The sequence below is a fragment of the Leptidea sinapis genome, chromosome 13, assembly GCF_905404315.1.
Source record: "Leptidea sinapis chromosome 13, ilLepSina1.1, whole genome shotgun sequence".
NCBI lineage: Eukaryota > Metazoa > Arthropoda > Insecta > Lepidoptera > Pieridae > Leptidea > Leptidea sinapis.
Window position 1 is genome coordinate 6,237,540 of NC_066277.1, and position 25,235 is coordinate 6,262,774.

Consider the following 25,235-nt stretch of genomic DNA (forward strand, 5'->3'; position numbering starts at 1 on the left):
AGCAACATTTTTAAGTTATTGTAATATTAACGGCCAGACTATTGAGATAACGCCTGAAAGCGACTGAAACTTTATCATAAAATTATTAACATTCATTCTTAAAGCTATTTTGCGAGTATCTTATAAAGCCTTCTTGGATTATTAATACACAATTTCTTTTTTCTAATATTGCTACAATGAAAATAGCATTTTTAGAGTAATGAGTTGACGATTTTTGTGACCGATATTAAATTTTCATAAATTATTTATGCTCCCAATAAAAAGTCTTGAAATTTATGTCTTTATATTTCACTTTAAGTGAATGTATAGTCAATCTTATAATAAGTAAATATCACCAGCACGATCCCATAGTAATATTATGAAAATAGTTGGAATTAATTATGAGTAGAATGTCGGTGACATTATTATCTTAATTCAAACCGCGAATATAGCATACCGTGATACCCTCATCACTTTGCTGAGAATTGAGAATTGAAGTACTAGTAATCTTATTATTCCAGCCAGTGTAAGGGACTACGCGCACTTATTCAGCTCTTTTCAGCTTTTGTCCATAGAAAACAACAATTTTGTATGGAGACGTGTACGCGTCGATTCAGCTTTCCGCGTCCATTCTGCTTTCGCGGCAAACCAGCATAAAATGAGGATAAATGTGTTTTTATTATGCGGATGCTATAGAGAGCGTTCGGCGCTGTTCCGCCGCGTACTGTCCCTGTTCGCCGTCGAATGCGGCGGAACAGCTCTTTACAGAGATGGTTCGCGACTCCTTGTCGATAAGTTGCGACCTGTATTGTTCCTGCATTGATTTGACGTAATTATTATGCACGCAAAGATTAAAGAGTGCAGACGTAATTTAAAGTTCCGTACGCGGCAGATAGAAGCTGAGCTGTATAAGTGTGACCAAAATCGTTCAGCGAAACGCGAATGGAGCTGAATAAGTGTGCGCAGTCCCTAACAGCCCCAAAAAACGACACGGATGACTCGTACGCTCGTTTGTCCTCCTATTCCATAAAAAAAAATCGCTCGAGTATTCTTTTAAATATGTGTAGAAGGGGTTGGTGATTTAAACGCACTTAAAATTGAAATACATATCTGTAGTTTACAGTTTCCACTAATAATTATAAATAACTGACTCAATACAATTTGGGCAGCGTTACTCCTTAGAATTTACAATAAGTAATGTCTACTAGAACTTAGCGCTCTGGTTTATATAGGGCACGACCGTCTACCGTGATGATGCTACCAACTGTTAGTTGGCACAACTGTAGTATCAACTAACTTATACGAATCAAGTTAACTAAAGATCTGAATATTAAATACTATTACAGTCATTTCTAATTATAGTAGTAATTATATAAAATAACATTATTAACACAGTAAGTAGTTTAATAAATGTATTTATTAATTGGGATATCTTATGTTCATGACGTTGGTAGTGCTTGTTAATACATCAAACTGACATATGATAAAGTCCTGTCTACATAATGACAGTTTTCTAGTATGCTAAATGAGGCTTGCCCCCTTATAGTTGGAAGGGTACGTGATGTGTACCTACTTGGAGGTTTTCTGACCTGCAGTATATTCCAAAAAGGGTTAATGGGAGATATAGCTTAACCCCCTTATTTGATGTAGGTTTTAACAAGAGAGCGAGACCCTACAGTTGTACTAACTCATCCCTTCAAAGGAAAATGAAAAGTCTTAATTATATTTTTTGTGTATTGTAATTTTTTCTCGATCTCTCTTACAATAAAGTAACAACAAACACAATAGAATTCTTGTGTTTTAATGCTTGTGGTAGTCTTTTAAAGTTAAATTATAAATTATTTATCTGACTGTTAAGGGTTCGCCAGAATTTTTCAAGCTGTAATGCAATCGCTAAATAAATAAGATTAAAAAACACTGGTACCTATATAGCATCATATTATCATTGTTAGAACAACGGCAGTTTGTACAGCAGTATTTGTATTATTATTGTACTCATCTCGTACTTAGATTGTTGGTTGTTAGAAGTGAATAGGTGTCGCAGGTGGCATAACAATAATCGTACAAGGTTCGCAGTCCAACTCCTGTTACTCGGGTGCCGGTGCCTCCGCCAGCCAACTCCAGCCACCACCCCTCGTTACCAACTTTCCGCGGCTGTTATCAAAACTCTAAGGCATCGTTATGCTTGTTTATAAAACTTTTCGTCGCGTCTCTCCGCCGTCCCTGTTGTGTACACTTAATTTTAAATAATTTAAATTTACTTTTGTACTCGAATCGCAGACAGTGCTCGCTTCAATTTGGTACTCTCGAAAGTTTTCTTGTTGATAGAAGTTTGTTATAACTTGCGAGCAACTTGTATCAACAAATTTACATTATATTAATGCTGTGTGTATATAAATCACACACGTGTTTTAGTTGAGTACGTTCAAACAAATACAATTATATTGTGTACAAGATTGTTTGTTTTATGGAAAAAAAAAGGATAAACGAGAGTAAAGGTGACTTGATGATAAGTGATCACCACCGTTCGCATTCTCTCGCAACACCAGAGGTATCACAGGAGCGTTACCTCATCATAACCTCTCAAAGACCTCCCCCAAAGATCGCCATGACGATTGGTCCTGCGCTGCCCTGATCCTACCAACACTACGTCTTCCGGTAAGTGTTCGCCATTCGAGGATTTAGTGCCTCAACGGCCATCTGTGCGTCAAGCTATGTGCCCTGCCCACTGCCACTTCAGTTTCGAAATCTTTTGAGCTATGTCGGTGACTTTGGTTCTCCTACGGATCTCCTTATTTCTGATTCGATCTCGTAGGGAAGTTTGCGCTGCGTTGCCTGCCTTTTAGAAAATATAATATTTGAAATTTCTATTGGTTTGAACAGATTTCTGTTCTTTTGTCAAAAGAGTGACATAAAAATACCTTAATTAATTTTTTATTGTTTAAAATATTTTTAAGAGAATTCTTGGAGGAGAGATCTTATAGATTATCATTTATTATTCTTAAAATAAATTATATGAAGCAAACGTATCATACCGTACGTACGTACGTAATTTCTTAAAGGCATAATGTATTTATCATTGAGCTTATAAATGTAAACAGAAATACGTAGCTATATTGGATTAGCCTTTGGAAGCCTTATTCGCCAATATTAATAAAATCCTGTATAAATATCAAATCGGGTGATTCTAATGAAAGCTAATATTATTTAAGTTAAATATGTTTCCCATGTAAGGTTTTATTCCCTCCTTTGTTTCAGCGAAGTTTCAATTGCTCCCAAATCCCTCTACACCGGCCATTCGGGACGGAATTGAATTATACTTACATGGATTTTATATCTATTAGAGGAACGCTCAGCGCCCCGGGTTAGGATTTAGATGCTGTGATAACTTTCTCATTTCCTTTCCTCAGCTCCAGGCAGGGCTTTTTGGATGTATAACATTTGCCCCTTGCTGAAACGGAAGTTTGTTCGTTGGCCTATGTTTTTAATGGCGGATCCAATTAATTTTAAACTTGTGAAATTTTACTTTCGACTTATGCGTATCTATACATATTATCTTGAACCACGTTGTGTCTTGTGGTGCTCGGGTTTCTTCAAATGTACGTTAATTTTTTTACGAATGACAAAAAATATGTCCGATTCGTACCATTCATTCACATCATCACCGGAATCTAAAATATTATTATTCCTGTGTCATGAAGGCCTGACTTCATAACACAGGAATTATTACTTAAGGACAGTTATAAATTTTAAATGAAATTTTCTATTATATCAGTATAAGATATGTACTTAATAAAAAGTATTCTATTATTTACTAACATTCCTGGGATTCCTCTGGTGTTGCAAAAGGATGTGGGCGGCGGTGATAATTTAAAATCAGTTTGACCCGTACGTTCGGTTATCCTGCTTTCCCATAAAAACAAAATTCCTAAAGTACCTATATAACAAATATCGATTACCACAGCAATATGCAATATAAAAAATCCAGGGATTCTCGCAGTATCTGTTCACACGTAATACGTCTTCGACAATAGGATTCCTTATCCGTCGATGTAGACCGACTGTGATTGAGGGCAGCCGTTGGCCAGACCTCGCTATTGGACCATCAATCTCTCACCTGACACTTTACTTAAAAATTTATTACGTCACGACAACTACCATTCCCGAACGCTTCTTTCATATATATAACTTACTAGCGTTAACCTGCGACTTCGTCTGCATAGAATAGTTACTTTTATATTTTTTATTTTTTTTTATTTCAGCAGCAGCATTTTTTATTTTTATACGCTTTATATTAGCTTCACTTGTATGTTTGTAACTGATTCCTTTAGACGCCATTTTGACCCACTTTAAACGGCCAGATTTCATTCAAACTTTGTATATTTATCGAGGACAGATGGCAATACACTAATTTGATAAGATTATTCCATTATTCAATTTGCAAACTAAGACTTTTGTCAATTTACATAGTTTTTATATAGATAAAAACTATAGAGTCGATAAGGCAGGAATTGATGTTAAAGTGCTTAGTAGTTTTAAAAATACGCTTGTATAGAAAATTTAACTAAAAAATGAAAAATAAATGATAATAAAATTCAACTAAAAATAAATTTAAATGGAAAATAGTGTAAAAAAAATATATTTAATTATAAAAAAAAGCGTGGTGTATTTTTTAAGATAGTATTAAAATAATAATTCTTCTACAGCTCTAGTCTATAACTGTACTAAATTTCATCAAAATCGGTTTAGTGGTTTAGGCGTGTAAACGTAACAAAAAAACTTACATTCACATTTATAATATTAGTAGGGATGTTCGTAGCGATCAAAATTGTTGTGGCAAGCGATACGTGGTCTATTTAGACCTTATTAGGAGCGGGCAATTTTAGTCATGTCATGATAATAATCTATATTTATATATATATATATATATATATATATATATATATATATATATATATATATATATATATATATATATAAATGAATTGCTGTTCGTTAGTCTCGCTAAAACTCGAGAACGGCTGGACCGATTTAGCTAATTTTGCTCTTAAATTAACTGTGGAAGTCCAGAGAAGCTTTGCAAGGTGAATAAATATCAAAACGCTCGGAATTAAATAAAAACAACGATTTTGTTTTTGCCTTTTATGTGTCCCCCGTCGTTTAGAAATCAAATTAAAATAATAGTTTAATATGAATAACTAATTAGATTTTTTATAACTTTCTTAATGAGTCAAAAATTAAATAGAAAACTAGCTGTACACGGCATCATTGCAATACCACGTTAGGTTTAAAGAAATAAAGAGTCGCCAAATACATCTCTAAATGAATTTTATCACACCGGGAACCGTTATGAGCGTTCTCAGAACACTAATTGCAGTTTCATCATTAGCTGATCAATCTTCGGAACGAATAGGGACCTAACATACAAAACATTATTTTTTATAGAATAAAATCACAAGAGTGTCCATGAGATGCTGATGATGCTGACTGATTTGTTGGCAACAAAAGTTCTATATTAAACGAAGTTTTATCTCGCGTGTCCTTCACATGCCCCGCGAACAGTAGATGTGTTTTTTCATCAACAAGTTTCACTACATACATACATGTGGTTCCGTCTGATAATATTGTATCTATTTTAAGTTGATTATATATTTGGTTTCGTGGGCACTGTTTAAATTTCATTGTTTTATATAAAATAGCTACTCGTATTTATTATTATTCTTTCTTCCTTATATATTTACACACATACGTTTTTTATTAGTTTTGTTATTGTCATTATTTATTTTTAGTAACATTTTATTATATATTATAATTTGCTGAAATATGTCAGTTCAGCTCCAAACTTCACACAATGGGGTCACTGAAAATCAGTGTTGTGCTCATAATGTATGGACACAACTATAACTGAGTGGACTCCAGTTTTGTAAGACCACTGCCACATCAAGTTTTGCTTTTGTTACTTTAGTAGTAAGTTAAGTATTAGATTAAGCATATATTTTGTTCTCATTAACTTTTTTGTGTGAATGTGTCAGTTTTTCTTACAAAATAAATTCATTTTCATATCATTTCATTTCAAGTATTTGTTTGAATTGAATACAACTTTGACGACATATTTTTTTTTTATTATTCCAGGTACGACAACAATTCGTTCAGTCCAACGGGCAAACTTCAAACGTCTTAGTAATTATTTTCTTGGTATGTAAGAAGGTATTATTAGTAATAAGATTTATGGTTTTCTCGCTACATTCGGTGGTGGGCTTTGGGGGTTATTAGCATCCTGGAAGAGCAGGTTCGCGTGTCACATTACATAGCATATATAATGAAATATAACGAAACCAGCAGTGACTTTTATTAAATTAATTAATTTCGACGTGAAATCCACCATTGATTGAAAATTAAAAGATGCGACTAAACAGTGCTAGATATAAATGTTATACTAGACAACCATTTCTGTACGAGTATGTATCCTTGTACGGTTTAACATTTCGTTTTAGTTTCATATAAAAAAAGCTTCAAGGACAAACCTACTTTAAAAGTAGATTAAGCTAGATTATGGGTTTTTACGGCGCCTATTTCTGCCGTAATGTGTAAGCATTACTGTTTCGGTCCGAAGGGCGCCGTAGCTTGTGAAATTACTGGGCAAATGAGACTTGACATCTTATGTCTCTAGGTCACGAGCGCAGTTATAGTGCCGCTCAGAATTTTTGAGTATTTCAAGAATACTGAGCGGCACTGCATTGTAATGGGCAGGGCGTATCAATTACCATCAGCTGAACGCCCTGCTCGTCTCGACCCTTATTTTCATAAATTAAAAGATTGAAATCGTATTGACGTGACTTTGTTGCGTTTTAACCGTTTCATTTCAATGTCAAGTAAAAAAAAAATTGCAAGTGCACATGATCGACAAACTGCTTGATATAATTTTCTTGTAAAGTTGATTCTGTTGAATATTGTCGACAGTTTCAAGAGGAGTAAAATACATTTTATGAATATTGTTCTGCTAACTATCTAAAGATAAATATAGGAAAATGTCATGCCATAACACATTTTCGAAAGAAACGACCGATCCGTTATTATTATAGGTTAAATAACATTACAGTTGATAGAGTGACCAATGCCAGAGACCTAGGAGTACTACTCAACTGTGAAATGAACTAAGCCTCTCATATTGAAAATATTACAGCTAAGGTTTACAAAATGCTGGGTTTTGTTTTCCGATAATCTAGAGACTTTAAACATATAAATACGTCCATCATGTTATACAACTCGTTATTTAGACGCCATCTGGAATATGCTCCTCCGGCATGGAACCTATATTAACCGGATTGAGTGAATCCAATATAAATTTTTAAGGAGACTAGGGTACAAATTTAGGAACTCTGTGCCGCGATTATGGATATACTACAGAATTAAGACGTGAACGTAGACGTTCTTGTACAAAATAATTAATAACTTTTTTGACAATATCCAAACATACTTAATCGCTCCACCAATTTCTGATAACAGCTTGCAGATCACACAATGAATGTTATAACCAATTAGACATATTTCGATATAATATGTACGATTTGTATCTTTTGTTAACAAATGTAATTGCGTCTAAAGGTTTTTTTGTATCGGTAAGTTAATTGGCTCCTTAACTTTTGTATTTTTTTGTAATTTTAATATGTCTTACAACTTCACTATGCAATAAGTATCGTTAGGAACTGTCTAGCCTAGTGTAATACTTATTACTTATTTTACCTTTATGTAATATTAATAGTTTCTATATATAAATAAAGGTAGATTCTTAAGCGGCTTGCAGGCTCATCATTTATGTGCTATTTCATATTTACTCTCTACTGTTACATAAATCTATTGATATTTTTAACACTAAATTCAATTTCTTCCCACATAATCTCAATCCCTACTGCGAATACAATATCTGCCTCAACGATATAGATAGACACTTAAAGACTTCAATTAAGAGCACTAAATCATTATTGAAATTTGAACGACGATAAAATTACATCGTAGGCCTTAATCACTCGAACGCCGTGCACTGATCCTGATTCGAGTTACGTCTACATTTACGTAATAAAAGGCCTCGTGTGTAGACAAAGAAAATTTAATACGGGATTAATGCGTTAGATGAAAAGCTTTCGGTAATCCAGTCAATGTTAATAGCATGCGAATTTGTTTGAGAAAAAACGTTCTAATGCGACGAGTATATTATATACTATGCGCGCTTACTTGGCTCAGGTTTACCTAAAGTAAATGTTTAAAATATAGCCTATATTATGCCTAGTTTGGGGCAGGAAAATTTGTGTTAAAGTATGTCAATACTATTATTATTACTATCCAGTGATGGTATATTCAGCTGTTGAGATTATTTATGAAATCGATTATTGAGCTAATGTTCATACATTTTTATTTATTAAAAACAAACAAAAGTCTTTATTGAATGCAAAGCTACGCTTTGCGTTTTATATACAACTGTTTTAAGAATTATTCTCGAATGATATCGAACAGCGTAGTAAATAATAAAGAAGTTTAACAGGTGGTAATGTCAGTATCAACCATAGTGTGTGAAGCATAAGATCAAGATTCCCTTGCGCTAATGAGGATGTGATCTTCATATTCAATTCAAATTCAAATGTTTTTATTCAAAATTGGATGAGACATCACTTATTGCAAGTCAAAAATTACCACCCATTCTTCATTACTTCATATAAAACAATTTGGCTTTACTAGGGATCGCTCGACTACGGATGCAGGTGTTGAACTCATCAGGAATATTTTTGAGGCCTGAGAGGAATCACAGAATGCACTTGGTATCTTCTGTGATTTATCTAAGGCTTTTGATTGTGTTCAACTGGTCAGGAAGCTATGTCACTATGGTATAAGAGGATCTGCTCTCGATCTTCTGATCTCTTATTTAAATAATAGGATTCAGAGTGTCGATGTGAATGGCAGGAGATCTCCTGGGACTCCTCAGTATGGGGGTACCACAAGGGTCTATTCTTGGACCCTTTCTCTTCCTAATTTATATAAATGATCTACCTAACCTTGTAGGAAAAACACACAAGGTGGTATTGTTTGCGGATGACACTTCACTTATATTCAAAGTGAAACGAAGTTTTATATTATGACGAAGTAAACAATGCTCTATCTGACATCGTGTACTGGTTTAGTGCCAATAACTTATTGTTAAATAACTTATTGTTGAAGTTGAATGTTGAACAGAATCAAAAGCCTTAGATAAATCACAGAAGATGCCAAGTGCATTCTGCGATTCCTCCCAAGCATCAAAAATATTCTTGATGAGCTCAACACCTGCATCCGTTGTTGAACGTCACGTAGTGAAGCTAGTTTAAAATGAAGTAACTTATGAGAGTTAAGTAAGTTAAATTACTAACTTAAAATTATTTTTTCAAAGATTTTAGTAAGGCTCCAAATAGCATTAGTATAGAATATAGATCATTGACAGGGCAGAAAGCCTGTTGTACCACTTCGAGCGTATGTTGATCTTTCTTGAGATCATGTTGTAAACGAAAATGTACAATTCAAAAAAGTTACGAACAAAAGTTATACGAGTTGTATGGTAAAAGTTACAATAACATAAATGACTTTCTTAATGAGATTTTTTCTTTCTTACCACATCGTGAAAACGGAGAGACGGCCTTCAGCCAATTTATTAAAAAAAATATATAAATTGGTAGTAACAAAAACCGGCCGAGTTTCTTTCGTTCTGAGGCATATTCATTCGAATCGGTGGTAGTGTTTGAAATGAAATTAGTGATTAAATCATTTTTTGAATAAAAATTAATAAATTTGAATTCACGAACTAAGATCAAATAGTATAAATAGTTCACATCTTTCACATTGTCAGCAGTGGGTCATTCATAATAATTACAATTTTGTGATGCCCAGTCTTCCAAACCCTCGAAATAAAAAGTGACTTTCACGTTTGTGCTTCGAAACCCCACCTTGATTTTTCGCCATTGTGATTTATTTGATACAGCCCGCTGACTGACACAGGGGCTCTTGCTATTTACTCTTTGGATACGGAACGTTAAAAATTTCAAGCATTTAAAAGTATACTTACTGTATATAGGTGTTATTTCAACCAAAGTACTATCGTTGTGATAAAACGGGAGCACGGAAAATAACGGTGATATTAAATATTTAACTAAAATTATAACAGTATCAGGGAATACAAGTTTGTTCAAGTGTCGGGAGCGAGTATCCGGGCACCAGATTGTGTGACCAGACAGCGCATCGCGGTTACTGACCCTGGTTGGTATTCACGTCACACGCTCCGTCCCTCAGTCCAAATTCACAGACAAACTTCATAAATGCAAGTCGAAAAAGGTAAAAATAAGAATAGGTTGATTTACATTGGCTAGGAAATAAAAATAAGAGGTATCGTCCGCGCAAACAGACAAATAAATAAAGATATCTAAGCATTAAAGATTTACAAGAGCTCAGTATTTTCCCGTATCTGTATTATATTTCCCGACGCACGCTTAGAGTGCAGTTTTCAAAGTGGAACAAATGTTCGCCGGTATATCGCAACCGGCGACCGTTATTGTAACGGATGCTGCTCCGGATAAACGTCAACCGATGTCGAATTTACTGCGGCGCCCGGATAGATTGTATTAGCTCGTTTTGCATACATTACGCTACGCCTTTAGTACGGGACGTGGATTGCCTCACTTAGCGAACAATGTACAGCTTGCAATTATATTGTCCGTAACAGTTGATACGTGAGTTTCGAGTTAGGTGTTGTGTATTAACAACGATGGAAATTGGAAACGCGAATTTCAAGTTCATTTACATGGGGGAAAAGAAGAGTATGAAAAGTACATCTTTTATTATAAAGGAATAATTACAGGCATACAGTATGAAGTTTGTTTCCTCGGTGCTATAAGATGTTTAATGATGATTTTTTCGGTGTGCACAATTGCACAGCTTGATATTCATATTCAAGGATTGAAACCAACATAATAATGTTTGTTTGTTGTATGCTACAGAAATCAGTATAGAAAAATTTAAAAAAAGTTTATTTTACCATAAATTAGAAATAACAGTGGCAAAGATAATAAACATACTCTCAGGTTGTGGCTCCATCCACAGGATCAACTTTACAGTTGAAGAGAGTTGAACAAGACATACCAAGATTTACGAACAATATGTCATTCGAACGGTTGGCTCAGTTTGTAAGGGCGCTTGGATGGTATCCGAGAGGTCGCGAGTTTGAGTCCCGCATTGTTCATAAATTTTGGTTACAAATTAAATTAGTATTATATTTACAAAATGCTTGCCACTACTTGTTCACACTTCAGCATAATGGTGATTACTATTCTAATAATAACCAGCGCTGATCTGAACACTATCTATCATGTTACTATGTATCAATTAAATAAAAAAATATAGAAGTTATAATTAAATTTTGCAGGTTACAGAGAGAGAAAAAGAGAAGGTTCCATGGTGGGGACATAAGGTTTATAACGTAACAACCGTTATTGTATACGGTCTCTAGTTTATGAATAGGTATTTATAATCCAGGAATTGTTTGTTAATTAATCCTGAACATGCCTATCAGTAAGTTGACTTTGTTACAATTGTTAACTGTCACAAACATACAAATTCATGAATAAAAACATTAGCTGGGTTTCCTATTAGTAAATATTTCACCTAGATCCACAATTCCTTATTATTGTGAACACCAATGAGGCCGAAAAAACAACTGAGCACCATGTTGGCTCGCCGACGACTAACAAAAAATATTAAAACTCATAATACTAGTGAAGTAATAATTCATTCCAGAGCGTCATTTTAAAACATCGTTAGCGGCGGCCATTTTAAACAAAAGGAATCACTAAGAAGGTTTATTATGCGCCTCCACGGCATCACGGCCCGAGAGCCGGGAGTGTCGGTGACAGTGCCTCCATTGTTCGACCATCGCCTCGCGACGAACCGGCCACTCAGCGTCACGGCATCAACTACGAGACAAAAACAACGCAAAATGACCTGAAATATTCTCTTTACGGAGTATTCTAGATGCGACGCGGCGCTGGATTTCATGAATACCTCAATTAGAACGCGTTTTAATGAAATTCATTAATGTACAAATTTTCGAGCTGAGGTATTTTTCCTGTATGAAGAAATTTTTTATTACCTTCAGTCTAAAGTTACTTATTTAATTATTATTTTTTCATATTTATTTGATTGCAGACAATAAATCAACTATAGGCCTTATTAAAGATCAAAGCTGGCTAATGTATATCATATAATAATATCATCATCAATCAACAACCGATCTAATCAATTCTATCGATATCACGTTTTCAATACGATAAGGATTTGGAAATTAATATTTACATATTAATATGAAGATTAAAGATCTATTGACGAATCCAATAAAATTTTGATTATAAATAATCTTAAACAAGAAACTGGATATTGAACGTGGCCGTAAGCTCAATAAAGCCATTTCATTCACGGGTGGTTGAAATCCTTGAAGAGACAGTCTATGTTTGCTACCGCAACGTTTCCGAATACCAAATAAACCTAACGAGGAACATAGTAAAGACACGGAAAGCATCACAGTCTTCTATTCAATCGCATGCCGTTAGCTACGGCAGGACACAAGCGCCTGACATACACGTCGTGACATAAGAGCAAAGCTTTACAAGAAGGCGAGCTCGTGAAACGTGTTTATAGGTCGGGAGCCGAGACGCTGAGAGACGCATACCAGATCAAAGGCTACATTAGCATGAGCGATCACAGGAAACCTATACGTTCCCCTTAATTTGTATCGGGACCGCTACGATAGCTTACTTTGTATGTCGTATTTTAATCGTCGTCGATCTATTGTCTTGATTATTTTGGATATCACCCTTGTTGAATAACAGATTTTTAAATCCCTAGTGATAAAACGTTATTCTGGATAATTTGAAGCAATTTTCAATAATAACGTAAATGTAGGTGTTCTTTATAAGAATTAAACAAATCCAGAAACAAGCCACACAAGTGTGCATGTTAGCACTATGATTTTAAACCTTCGGTAAGGAAAATTCAGATCAAAAGGAAATTTGGATGATAAAGGAAGAAGCTATTTCAAATGCTGTTTTGTTTGAAAATTAAACATAATAAAAGTGTTGGGAATATTTGCGGGCACTCTCGCCCCATTCGGTTGCCCATAATTAAATCCAGTCCGAGTGACCTTATGAACTGCAGCCGCTAATGAGTCACAAAGTTTGTACCGCAAACTTCGAGCAGCAACCGACGAACTTTTAAATAGCTTCGTTTTTAAAGCCAGCTTAATTTCTAATCGAACGTGAAGAACATTTCAATGAGCAATTATTGTATGCTTGATCTTAGTAGCTAGGTGAGACCGAGCGCTTTGATTCTTGTACGTATCTTCATCTTTTCTTCAACTTCATTTGTTTTACTTCATAAGTTTTTGCGATGATTGGGATAAATGTGATTCTTTGAGAATTATCCTACTTATCAAAAGTGGACCTTAATTCTTTTCAATTCAAGAACGTTTGTTAATCTTTAAATGTCGCATTTCTATGCAATGGTGTATGTGCCACTGATTAATAAACATTGTGATTTCTTGACGTTAGGTGGTCAATCTCCACAAATCTTACAATTTTTTGCTATTTATCATTACTTAATACATTAATGAGACTAGCAAAATTAAGCCCATATGTGAACACTAGCAATTTACTGCCTGATTTTTGTTTGACAATCCCTTCTGAGCTCCGTTAAAAACAACCTATAAAATTTATGATCAGCCTGAAGATAACTAATAGTCTTAAATTCATTATTCTTTGGTGTTCTTCCTGTGATGATAATTTTCTCTCTTTGCAGGTCATGCAAGGTTTTTAGGTCAACTCGGATTAAATAACACATAACGTTAACGTAAAAGTTCTACAGTAAAATATCTCAGCCAATTTTAACAAAGGCATCTTAACCCGATAAATAATTCCTTTAGGTGCAGCGCCTGCATATTTGAAAAACTTTATCCCGCAAACGACGAATAACCTAAGTTTTTATCTAGCAAGTGGATGAGAAAGAGCATTTTAAAATAATGTTTATTTCTTAAGCTGTGACGTTTGCAAATTATACGAATGCCGTGCATTGTTATATATTTTTATTAGTCCCTCTCTTAAGATGGCTCTGCAAAAAGCCTCTGCAGCGGGTCTTTTGTTGTATTATCCTTGTTGACTTATAATTAAACGTCGGGGATTTTTATTTTATAAATTATTCGCTGTATTGATCGAGAATAATAGGATAGTGGACGACATGTTTACGTATTTTTATAGTTAATTGAGACGAGATTCTTTTGTGCTACGGAAGGCATTATACAATATAGATATTTATTCTGTGTTTACTTTGTAGTAAGTACGTACATTGGAGCAGTTCTGCGATGTTGTCTTATAAATTCATATGAGTTAATCAAGATTGAAACTATGTATACGCTTTTTTTTTAAGCTTACTTAGGCGAAGTACTTAAGTAATTTTCAAAGAATGATAATACCTACATAACCATGTAACTGCCATATTAAAACGCTAAATAAATAAAATGAACTAGAATATAAATAAAATAATATTGATGATGATGATGATAAAGTATGATTTACACAAAGACATCTAGCCAATTTTTTAATTAAAAATTCGTTAAGTGGACACAACCGTCAACGATATCTGCTCGTTCGAGGTGCCCTAAGAGTAGGGCACCTTTTTAAGCAAGTCACGCTCCGCCTACCCAAAAATTTAATTATTATAAAAGGTTAGTTTAATAAAAGACCGAGAGATTTTTTTTCGTGTCGGGAATAGCTTAAAAATATTTTAAATGAGACTTTTCTTAAGTGGAAACGCGGTTGGGTCCCGTGGCACAAAGGAGCTCCTTCACATTGACATGATCACTACGACTGGAACGCGAAGTGAGTAGAAAAGGTCTGTGACTTGGTGCCTCATACATTCTAACTTTATACGGTGGATAAATTTGTGATCCTGTTTGCCTTTCTTGGCTGCGTATGAGCCTGAAAACCACATTTCTTAATATTTTGGAGAAAGTATTATCCAGGGTGACTGACAGCCTAGGTCACATGTGGTTTGGCTTTGAATCTTATAGACGTTCTTCTATGAAATTCAAAGTTATGATTGCGGTTTCACAGACCAAGAGAAATAATAACTCATCTTCTATATATGGGTCATCTCAAGCTTTAAGCAAGTTTTTATTAGGTAATAAACAGAAGTTCATCACATTATTAAATGTTACCGGGTTAAAATTTGGTGCAGATAAATATAAACTATACATGTGACTACAGAGAGGTGGAGTTGTACAAATAGACATTTACAAATCTCAATAATTCTCAAATCTCTCGGTGAACCTCAATTAAGTAAAATTTATTAAGTTAGTAAACTCAAGTTAGTAAAAATTATTGTTATTTGCACACATTCACTCACGATCACTGGAATGTGTATATAGATATTAATGAAACAAGTTTCATTGAGAATTTGTAAGACGCAAGTCAAACGCAGTGTTGTGGATTGCGTTTGACAGGTCTTTCATTCACCAATGGTTTGATCGCCGGTTTAAGGTACACGTCGACTGTTCCCTCGCACGCAAGGCGTCGATTCTTTGTCACAGGCATGTACTGACCACGTAATTACACGTACTATTTTATGTTCTTTTGCCAAAGATTAAATTACGAAAAGATTTTTATTTTATAAAAGTGGGACAGAAGGCTTAGTTGCCCACCTGATTGGAAGAGACGAAATAAAGTGAGAGTATGTACTAGAGTAAACGGCTGTGCGCGGCAAGCATGCGAATCGCGCTTGTGAAATGCCAAATATCTGCGTAGTGCTGGTGATTCGCAATCTGGTGTGATGTCCAGTGGATGAAATATACCTGTTTGTATTAAACCTTTGTATTAAACCGACGAACTTGCATAGATGCAAAGAGAACAGATACACTACGTAATGCCAAACAGTCACGCTTACAGCAGATGGCTTGTATCTGCGTAATTCAAGCCACTCATCGTTGTGTAATGTGAAATGAAAGAAGCTGGTTCTATCCAGAGACAGAATTTGTACATTGTATAGTAGGCCATAACCGTGACCACAGGACTGAACGTTTCTTGATACTTATATCGATGCCACCACGAAGTGATCAACCTTTAGACTGAACATTACAGTTTCCCTACATGACAAAATAAGATGAGAAACTCCGGAGACTAGACTCCGACAATTCGGAGAGATGAGAACATAGCTGATAACGATGTGAACGGACTTTTGATCTCTCCCATATGTGACCAGACTTGAGCTAACGATGAGTCAGTCGACGCGAACCATAATAAGTTACACAACGTCTTTGTTTCTAAGTTTATCGAACTTATATTAACTTTGTCTCCATAACGTACTCAAGTATCAACTTGTCAGAGATTATAAATAACTCGAGCTCTGCGCACAATGCTATATACGATGATTAATGGTACACTAATGATCTCTATAAAAAGCGGAAACAATAGAGAAACGTAGGACGTATTATTTACAAATAACACATTAGTACAGTGACACTTAGTCGCCGTTTGTTTTTGTTTGTTCGGGGAAACAAAGTTCAGAAGCTCTCTTATAGGAAATAAATTATATTTCTTTCACCATTGGTGATTGGCTACGAAATAGGCGTTGTGGTTTATTGGTTGCCATTTACTGTAATTGATTTAAGGGAAGCCTGTGGCTTACTTATTTATTTACACTTAACCTCCTCAGAGAGTCCATTGGTATTGGTGTCACAACTGAAATGAAAAGCAGGCAGAAAAATACATGTTTAGTAAATGGCATTTTTTTTTGTTTGACTATTGGAAAACGGCATTGTAACTAGGTAATAAATTATAATGGATAAACTGAGTGACAGCATTAATCTTTTTTGAAGAGGTTATCAAATAGACTTATAAAATAAATAGCTCTCTGCATTTAATTTATTAAATTTGTTGTTATTCTCGATTCCTTAAACCATTTCATTCTGTACTTAGGAATTTTTGACTGTATATACCACACTACTTCCATCGAATGATATGTTCATCTTTAATTGTTATTTATATCAGAATTGTACTAAGCATGAGTTTCAATAAATATATGTAATGTTGATGATCCAAATAAATAAATAATGCCACGACTATGTCTCGCGCCTGCTAACTGGCCATAATCTCTAACATTCTCCCCTTGCTTAAGATTGTACTACTATTATTTTTTAATTAATAAACTTTTACTTTTAAAGCCGACTAAAAAAAAGAATATTTGAAAGTAAAACTATCCAATGTTGTACAGAACTAGAATGTTTCACATGACATCTGTAAAAAGTTTCACTTTGTAATCTTGTACCTTGAATCTTGGAATTTTTTTTTAACTGAAGTAGTGCGATGAAACGGCAATTTCATACTTTAATTCCCATTATTAGTTATCTTGTAGTTCGTACTCGCTAGTTTGCTGCCTGCGTGTTCCAAATTTGGGGACTTTGAAGTGTGAACGTCTATTGAAGCAAGTTATCAATTTGTATTGCCATGCACCGCATCGGTCATCTGCCAGTGCGTTGTGTGATTTAGCTCTTAAAGCTTCCTTTTAGTTTCAAGGTTACTATTGTTTTTCAGATCCTAAGCCCGTAAACGCTCCCCAAGACTATTTGGACATTCAACGTAGGTTAATCAAAGTCCAACATAGTGAATTATTACTCCTGGCCCACCGTGATTCAGTTACAATTTTTATTATATCATATTTCATTTTACCTGCTGTTTTTCTGGCCACACCGAGTCGATCGCGCACGACGTCAGTTCAAAGTTCTGGGCCAACGAACACATAGCAATAGCGATTGCTTTAAAGAATATTTTCCTATTGTTATTTTATGATCGCTGCTATTTCGAGCACTTACCTGAGCGCGGCTTGCTACGTGGTTGACATCTCAATATTGAATTGTATTCTTATTCTTTCCAATATTATACGTACGAGGACTCGAATAATGATTACAAAGAAAGGGTATGTTTCTCCCAGGGTACTCTTTGATATGTATTTTAGATTAAAGGGATCAATTTTATTGTAGCGTTTGTGACTGGAATTCTAATTCTGTATCAACAGAAATTTCGTCGAATTATTTTAATAGCTTTAAGATGTAGAAGGTGTGGGGTTATCAACAATAAAATCAAATTATGTTGTCATTTTTTTTGCATTTGTGAGAATTTTCTCGTGATTCCTTTGTGATGTGAAAAATCACTTAATTTGCACTTTCATAGGCTTGAAGTCTGAATTTGCTTTATCTTCTACCACATCTAAAGTTTATTTGTCTAGAGTTTATTCATATGCATCTAATACCTTCGCGCCGTACGTCACGAACTCAAAAACACCCTTATATATATTTTTCATGGAACTTTATTTCCCGTACAACCAAACTGTCATGGGCACCTTCAAAGGAGGGATAAGTAAAAGGCAAGTTGGGCGCCGGTCATTCCTGATGACCAAGTGTATCGTGTATCGGTTGTCTTCCTATTCCATAAGAATCTGTTTCAATAACTTTCTTTTTCTGCTTTTTACTGACCTACTATCATTTTAAGCCTTTTGTCTAGGAAGTAATGACCCAAAGTCAATATTCTAGTCTTTTACAGCATTAAGAATAATACAAAGCTCATTAGCAGATTCGAAATGCTCCAGTGCTCTAATCTCGGCAAGCTATAATGAAACACAAACATTTGCCAACTTAACATTCAAGACTGTTAATTTAATCATTGCATCTTGATTATACAAAAGCAAAGTGCATTTATGTAATTAATTAATTAGACAGCCGGCGTAGCAAACCAAAACTGGTGCGGCGTAATTAATCCCATTATTAGTTGTCAACGTTTGCCGCTTCGCCGTCGGCTTACAAAGAGCTTGTTTGTCTTCGGGTAGCCTAGAGGCACCTAGGCAGAGATGCCTCCGGTGCGGCCAGACTGGTTGGCACTCGATGCTGAGTTGTGCAACTTTGGCAACGGACCTATCGAAATTGGCTATCGATTGGTGCTACAATTCTATGAGCGATGTTTTATTCATGGAGCGATGCTCGGGTACCGCGGTAGTCAGTAATTATTAAGGCCGGTGAAATTTCGTATGTATGTATTGTGATTTGGATTCGGAGTCTTGATGGGATTATGTTATTGGACTGTATATTGGTTATTTGATAGCATGCAGACGATGTTTGCTCTGCGCGCAAGCTGGCCAGCTATTTGTATAGCAATCGCTTTATGATGATGGTCGAAACCACCATTGCATTGACGTCTTAATCTTGTAAATGCTCGGTGCATTTGACTGATACCCTGTAACGTAGAAAGGAAGTAGGAAAACATTCCTTGTCGAACTGATTTTTGCGATTCTGTGGTATTGTAATATTTAATTTGGCTTTATATCCGGAGAGTATTTGACAAACCTTAGAAGTAATGGAGCCACAACCAGAGATTTGAGCAAGTCATACCAAGATTTACGGTCGATGTATCACTCGGAGGGTTGGCTCAATTGGTAAGAGCGCTCGGACGGAACTTGAGAGGCGCAGGTCCGAGTCCCGCATCGTCCATAAATTTTGGTGCAAATTAAATTTGTACATCCAGTCGTGGTCAATAATACTGTGTTTTAAAACCTAGTGGGGATTCAGCTGATGATAAGAGACACGCCCCATTACAATGCAGTGCTGCTCAGGACTTTTGAAAAGAAAAATCTGAGCGACATCGCCTTTGCGTTTGTCACCTTGAGGCGTAAGATGTTAGGTCTCATTAGGCGAATTGAATTTGAAACTTTTCAAACTTATCAAGAACCGATGATAATTCAATAATTTACATAGTTGTGCTATTTTTCTCACCACGATTTACCGAATAAATATTGTAAGAAACTATGGTCATAACATCATTCGCGTACCTTTATTGAATGTCAATTGTAAGCTAAATTTATAATTTATCTAGCTATTAAATATTTATATATGCTACCAACTCTATCCGACGACTTACTATTGATATTAGGGCGACGCCGTGGCAGATTTGTCTTTCCAATTAACCGACTTGGATATTGACTCTATCACCAATTTATGTCGAGAGCGTCTAGTTTAAATTGTTCACAACTTTGTTCAGTCTTTAGAAACTATTTGACTTAGTCTAAGTCTTCGACGATCCCCTGTTTGTTTTGCATAAAATTGATTTAGATTTCAATATAAAATAAGGGTTTAATTAAATTTATTACACTGAAGTTATTTTTTATTATAATTTACGTTTACTTAGCTAGCAACATTTTACTCTATAAACTTTGCTGGCAAATCCCAGGAAATTCGATGCTTATTGCATATACTACATAATGCATGTAGATATGTTGTATAAAATTGGCAGTTAGAAAAAAAAATATCTTTCGGTAGTACCCCGGCAAATAATATTATATAAAGATTTTCTGAAGTCCAAATGTTAGATCTTGCACTTTATCAACAACGGAGCCGTATCGGCCGTAGGTTTTTACTATTCTCTATTTATCATTTTTAAAACGTACAAGAAACAACTCGTTTCATGAAACTCCAATATAAATATTGATAAAAAATGCGTACATTGTTACTCAATTACGCTGCATATTTAAATTAACAAACATTACCTCTTTATAATATAATTATTGATTAGAAAGAGTTGAAGTCAAGAGTAGGTAGGTGGTGGAAAATGATAAGCACGCATTCGTGTCTGATAAGGAGTGACTCGGAGCTCGTTTGTTTTCCACTTTTTTAACTCTTCGTGATGCGTTGAAGAACCGATCATTATGACCACAAAAAAGACTGTTTTGTTAGAACAAATTTCTTATCTGTAAACATATATTGCTAAACATCCGATTTCGATAATATTATTTCATTCAAATTTCGAACATCTCTGAAAAACAAGGAAATTTGATTTGACCTCCATTCTAATATCAATCGAGATGACGTTTAGTTAAAAATCAAATGTCAATTTGCAAACAAATTTGACAAATCTTGCACGTAAGTAAGATATCGAACGATATGATAGTTGGGGCCGACTCTAGTTTGTCTGTGAATTAAAAAAAAACTATGACAGCTGAGAGAAATCTGTTCATTATCGCCATTACCGGTTAAAATTGATGATGTTCATAATATACGGCTCCTGAATCATGGAGGCTTATGATATTTGGATAGATAAAGTAGTGTATGTAACTGTACATAATTAGGCATTATAACACTCCTGTGATAATATTATTAAAACAAACCCACACTCTTTAAATATGTACAGGCCCATAAACTACTATTATGTTCAAGATTCTAAAACACCCACGAAACAAGATAAGTAAGTCAGAACTATCATAGTAGTTTCTGTGAGATAAAGTCGAGAGTTGGGACTTGTCAAACTAGATCACAGCATACAGAAATAGGGTCATCACACTTGAAAATATATTTTCTTTCGTTAGTTACAGCGTCTTACATTACTCTCATTACTGGTGGCTCATTTTTTGCATCACTAAAGAGCTATTAGTCTAATAGGAACAAAATCTTGTTTTAATTTTTAATATCAGTCCTTGCAATTGGTTCAGCTTGTCATCACATTGCTGTCGTATCGTCTGTATAAATCTGTGATTAATTTTAGCAATAATCTTGTCGAGTGTTGCTCCGTTCGTTATCTCCATTGCTATAATGAAGATGTCACAGTCCCTGTCAGCTTAACCCTGTTGTAGCCGCAGTCTTTCTATTTACCGTCCCGTCTCCAGATACCGCTGCGTTCATTATGATAATCATCTTATCTTCAGTATTGCGTGGCGTTGAAAGCTTCTTTTGTGTCTATAGCTCTGGTTGCTACTGATCGTTTAATTAAAATAAATTTAATTCCTAACATTGTTTTTATGTCTTCAACGGATGATCACTTGAAATATGGTTTTTCACAAACCCTCGACCATTACATTATGTGTGTCTCAAACACAACTTAAACTACTGGTGGTTTAACTTTTACTACTGGTCAGGGTCACAAATTACGCGTGCAACTCCCACTTCATTACCTCACAGGTCCGATACCACGTCGGAATTTAATAATTAGACATTCGTATCACCCGGAGTATACTCTAGTAACAACAAAACCTGGAAAAATATGTAATGTTCCCTTCAGGTATCGATCCAGAAGCCCGTTAATCCGAAGACGGACATATTTCCTACCCTGTAAACAGGCTTCTCAAATTAAATGTCTTCATTCACAAAGATAAATAAAGAAGTAGGAACAGAACTTGATCAAGAAAGTAAAATTTAATACAAATATTGATTTAAAATTAAGTGTCAAACGAGTATTTGTAATGCCGGAGAGCTATCTGTTTTAATTTTAAATTCAAATAAATTAGAAGAGTTATGAAAGCTGTAAATGAGTACGGACTTTATTAAAAAAAGCAAAAGCCAGAAGAGAAAAACAGAAAGTAAATAACTCAATATTATTACATTATTTATAAACGTTTCGTATCTTAGTGGATCTCAAAGATTGTATTATTTTGAGTTCCAACGAAATATTGTTTATGATTTTAATCCAATAGTATCCCGAATGAATCCGACTTCGGAAGTCGGCTACAAATATTTAAAATCCTGTGTCGTGTTAAGGTTAAAAAAAGTGTATTTTATGATAGTTTGATTCGTGGTCTCTCACCAGATAAGGTCTTCGCCTGTCATGTACCAATGTATTTTTGGTTTTCATATTTATATGTAGATACGTTTAATCGACGCTTGTTAAGATCGGCAATGCTCTTGTAATTCCTCTGGTGTTACAAGAGAGAATGGGCGGCGGTGATCATATAGCATCAAGACTCGTGTCAGACACGCATGTATGCTCGTTGGTCCTCCTTCTCCATAAAAAAGAATATTTATGTAAAATATTAACACATAAATTGTCATAATATATCAAGACGCTTACAATATTGTTGTAAATAATTTTATAGCAAATAAAATCTTTGCCTGAGGCGTATTTTTCATATGAGTCCCTCGATAAATCGTATTAAGTCCCGGGAAAATTTGTTCATCGAAGATAATTTAATTATAAAGAAGGTAAATATATTCCCAATAAAAACGTATGAAAACCCTTTGAGTTTTCAATTGATATTTATATTTAACGCGAGGACGAAATTTTTAATGGTAGAGAACATTTTGTCGTAGGTTTATTAAGTCGTAAATACAGCCTCGCTTCAACCTTTCATAAATAAAGCTTTAAAATTGTTTATTTTTAACACGATGTTTTGTAAACTTTTAAATTAATTGGATGCTGTTTTAATTGACATTCTCAGCCAGGTTCTGTGAAGTTTTTATTTTGGAGCCTATAATATACTATTCAATTTTGGTTACTGAGAAATTGTTGAAATTGAGCTCATTCACTTCGTAAAAGAAGTGGATAAATAAAGTTGCTTAGGTACTATTTATTATAATTGTTGATTTAATGCAATCAATTTAGCAATCTATTAATTTTGTTCATAAAATTATATTATTTTAGTAGGTGGCTTAATTATATCTACCAAGTAAGAAATATTTGTGCCCACATCTCAGAAATAATCAAACAATCTCTGTATGACTGCACAAATTGTTTACCTTTTAATCTATTTTAGTTGTGATCATAGTTCCCATAATTTCCCCATCCCATAATATATTGTATCAAAGTCAGTTTCCAGAGTGAAGCTTATTAGAAAGCCAAAGTGCATGACAACTATAATTCTCAAAGTCACGATTACTTTGACACATGACATAAACTATAAAGCAATGCACAATACGGCGACAAGCGTATACAATATTTCGTAGTAGTTTGTATTCAAGCGTGTTTGCATTTGTTAAGTTGCTGTCGAGAGTCGCGGGTGATTCAACGCCCGGGAAATGAGTTTGCAGGCGAAATTAATAATGGCCTCTTTGGTGACAATGCAGTGGAACTTGAGCTACAGATGCAGTTTGATATTAAATTACAATAATTATCAACTTAGACGTCCGTCTAGGTAGTGTTAAAATATTTTTTTTACATCTATAAAATCTGTATCTTAAAGTATCTGTATCAGATAGGTCATGGAGTCATATTATTATAGTATCGGTAGAACTTTTTCGATGCTCGCGTTAAAATACGTTGTTTCTAATTACATCGAGTATTTTATTTTACTTTATTTAGAAAACAAACAGTACACTTAAACTATATAAAAAAAGAAAACTATTACATGTCTTCGCATATTTCTTAAAATATTACTTGAATGCATCTTTAATTATAAATAGAATAAGAAACAATTAAAGAGAAAAATAAAACTATTTTATGTATAGTATTGGGGTATTCTTAGCAAACCTTTGTAGAGTACCGTAGGACGTGGAAAACCAGGAAGATCGTTCCACAGTTTTTTTTTGTGGGCGGAGAAAAGTGCGCCGACAATCGCACTGTAAGGAGTAATGCCATACATGCAGAAGTTATCTAAAATTCCTTTGAGTTTGTGAGACTGAAGCGTATAATTTTGAGATTATGAGTGGTATAAATAATATTTTCAGTTTTATCTTATTTACTGTCACTTACTAAACTTATTCGAAGTTACACAGTGCCACATATATACAATGCAGACGGAGCCACAGAGAGCAAGGAACGTGCAACGGTCTTAATATGTGCAACTATTTACGTCCTCTTATTTGATAATTCAACTCGCTTCATATTAAATTCCTCGAATATTTTGTTCCCTTTCGAATTATTTCTGAGTCGTGAAACTTTAAAAAGAATATTCAGTGGAAGAGTTTAGTAAATAATTCGTACTTTGAACTAAAAAACGCGTGCTTACTTTGTGTTTCGCTGTCGTTCTTTTGTCAACGTTTGCACTGAAATATGAAGCATTAAATTGAATTCCTAGAACTCTCATTCTGACAGCAAGGGTAATATAATACTTGGTTAGCGACTTTAATATTATTGCTTTGTTTGTAAATTTTGTACACGCTGTATCAATTCTTTTTGAAAGGTTAAGGATTTGTTGCGTCCACCATAGATAGTGCTGTTTTCGTAAAATTTTCATTATGTAGCATAAGTGATCTTCGTTGCGCGGTTTTTCCAAGTCGATAAGACTCGAGTACCTTCAAAAAGAATACACCCATCCAAAAGACTAACTACACGCCTGTGATTCCTCAACAATATTTTTAGCAGCTTTTGTTAAGATCTATTTTATTTATTTATACATCTTTTTTTTAGATACATTAATTATATTATTCTGTACTTAGGTAAATCAAGTTTTTC

At 34.5% G+C, this 25,235-nt stretch overlaps 1 protein-coding gene across 3 annotated transcripts in view; it reads left to right on the top strand.

The window, feature by feature from the left end:
• The window catches only part of LOC126967521 (furin-like protease 2), a 325,069-nt gene that overhangs the window by 211,457 nt on the left and 88,377 nt on the right, over positions 1-25,235 (top strand). For 2 of the 3 annotated variants that reach the window (XM_050812023.1, XM_050812024.1), the window contains exon 2: positions 6,112-6,174. The exons of the other annotated variant lie outside the window; for it this stretch is intronic. The gene's annotated coding sequence lies outside the window, so the exon portion shown is untranslated. The remainder of the gene's footprint in view (positions 1-6,111; positions 6,175-25,235) is intronic. 3 annotated transcript variants of the gene reach the window in all.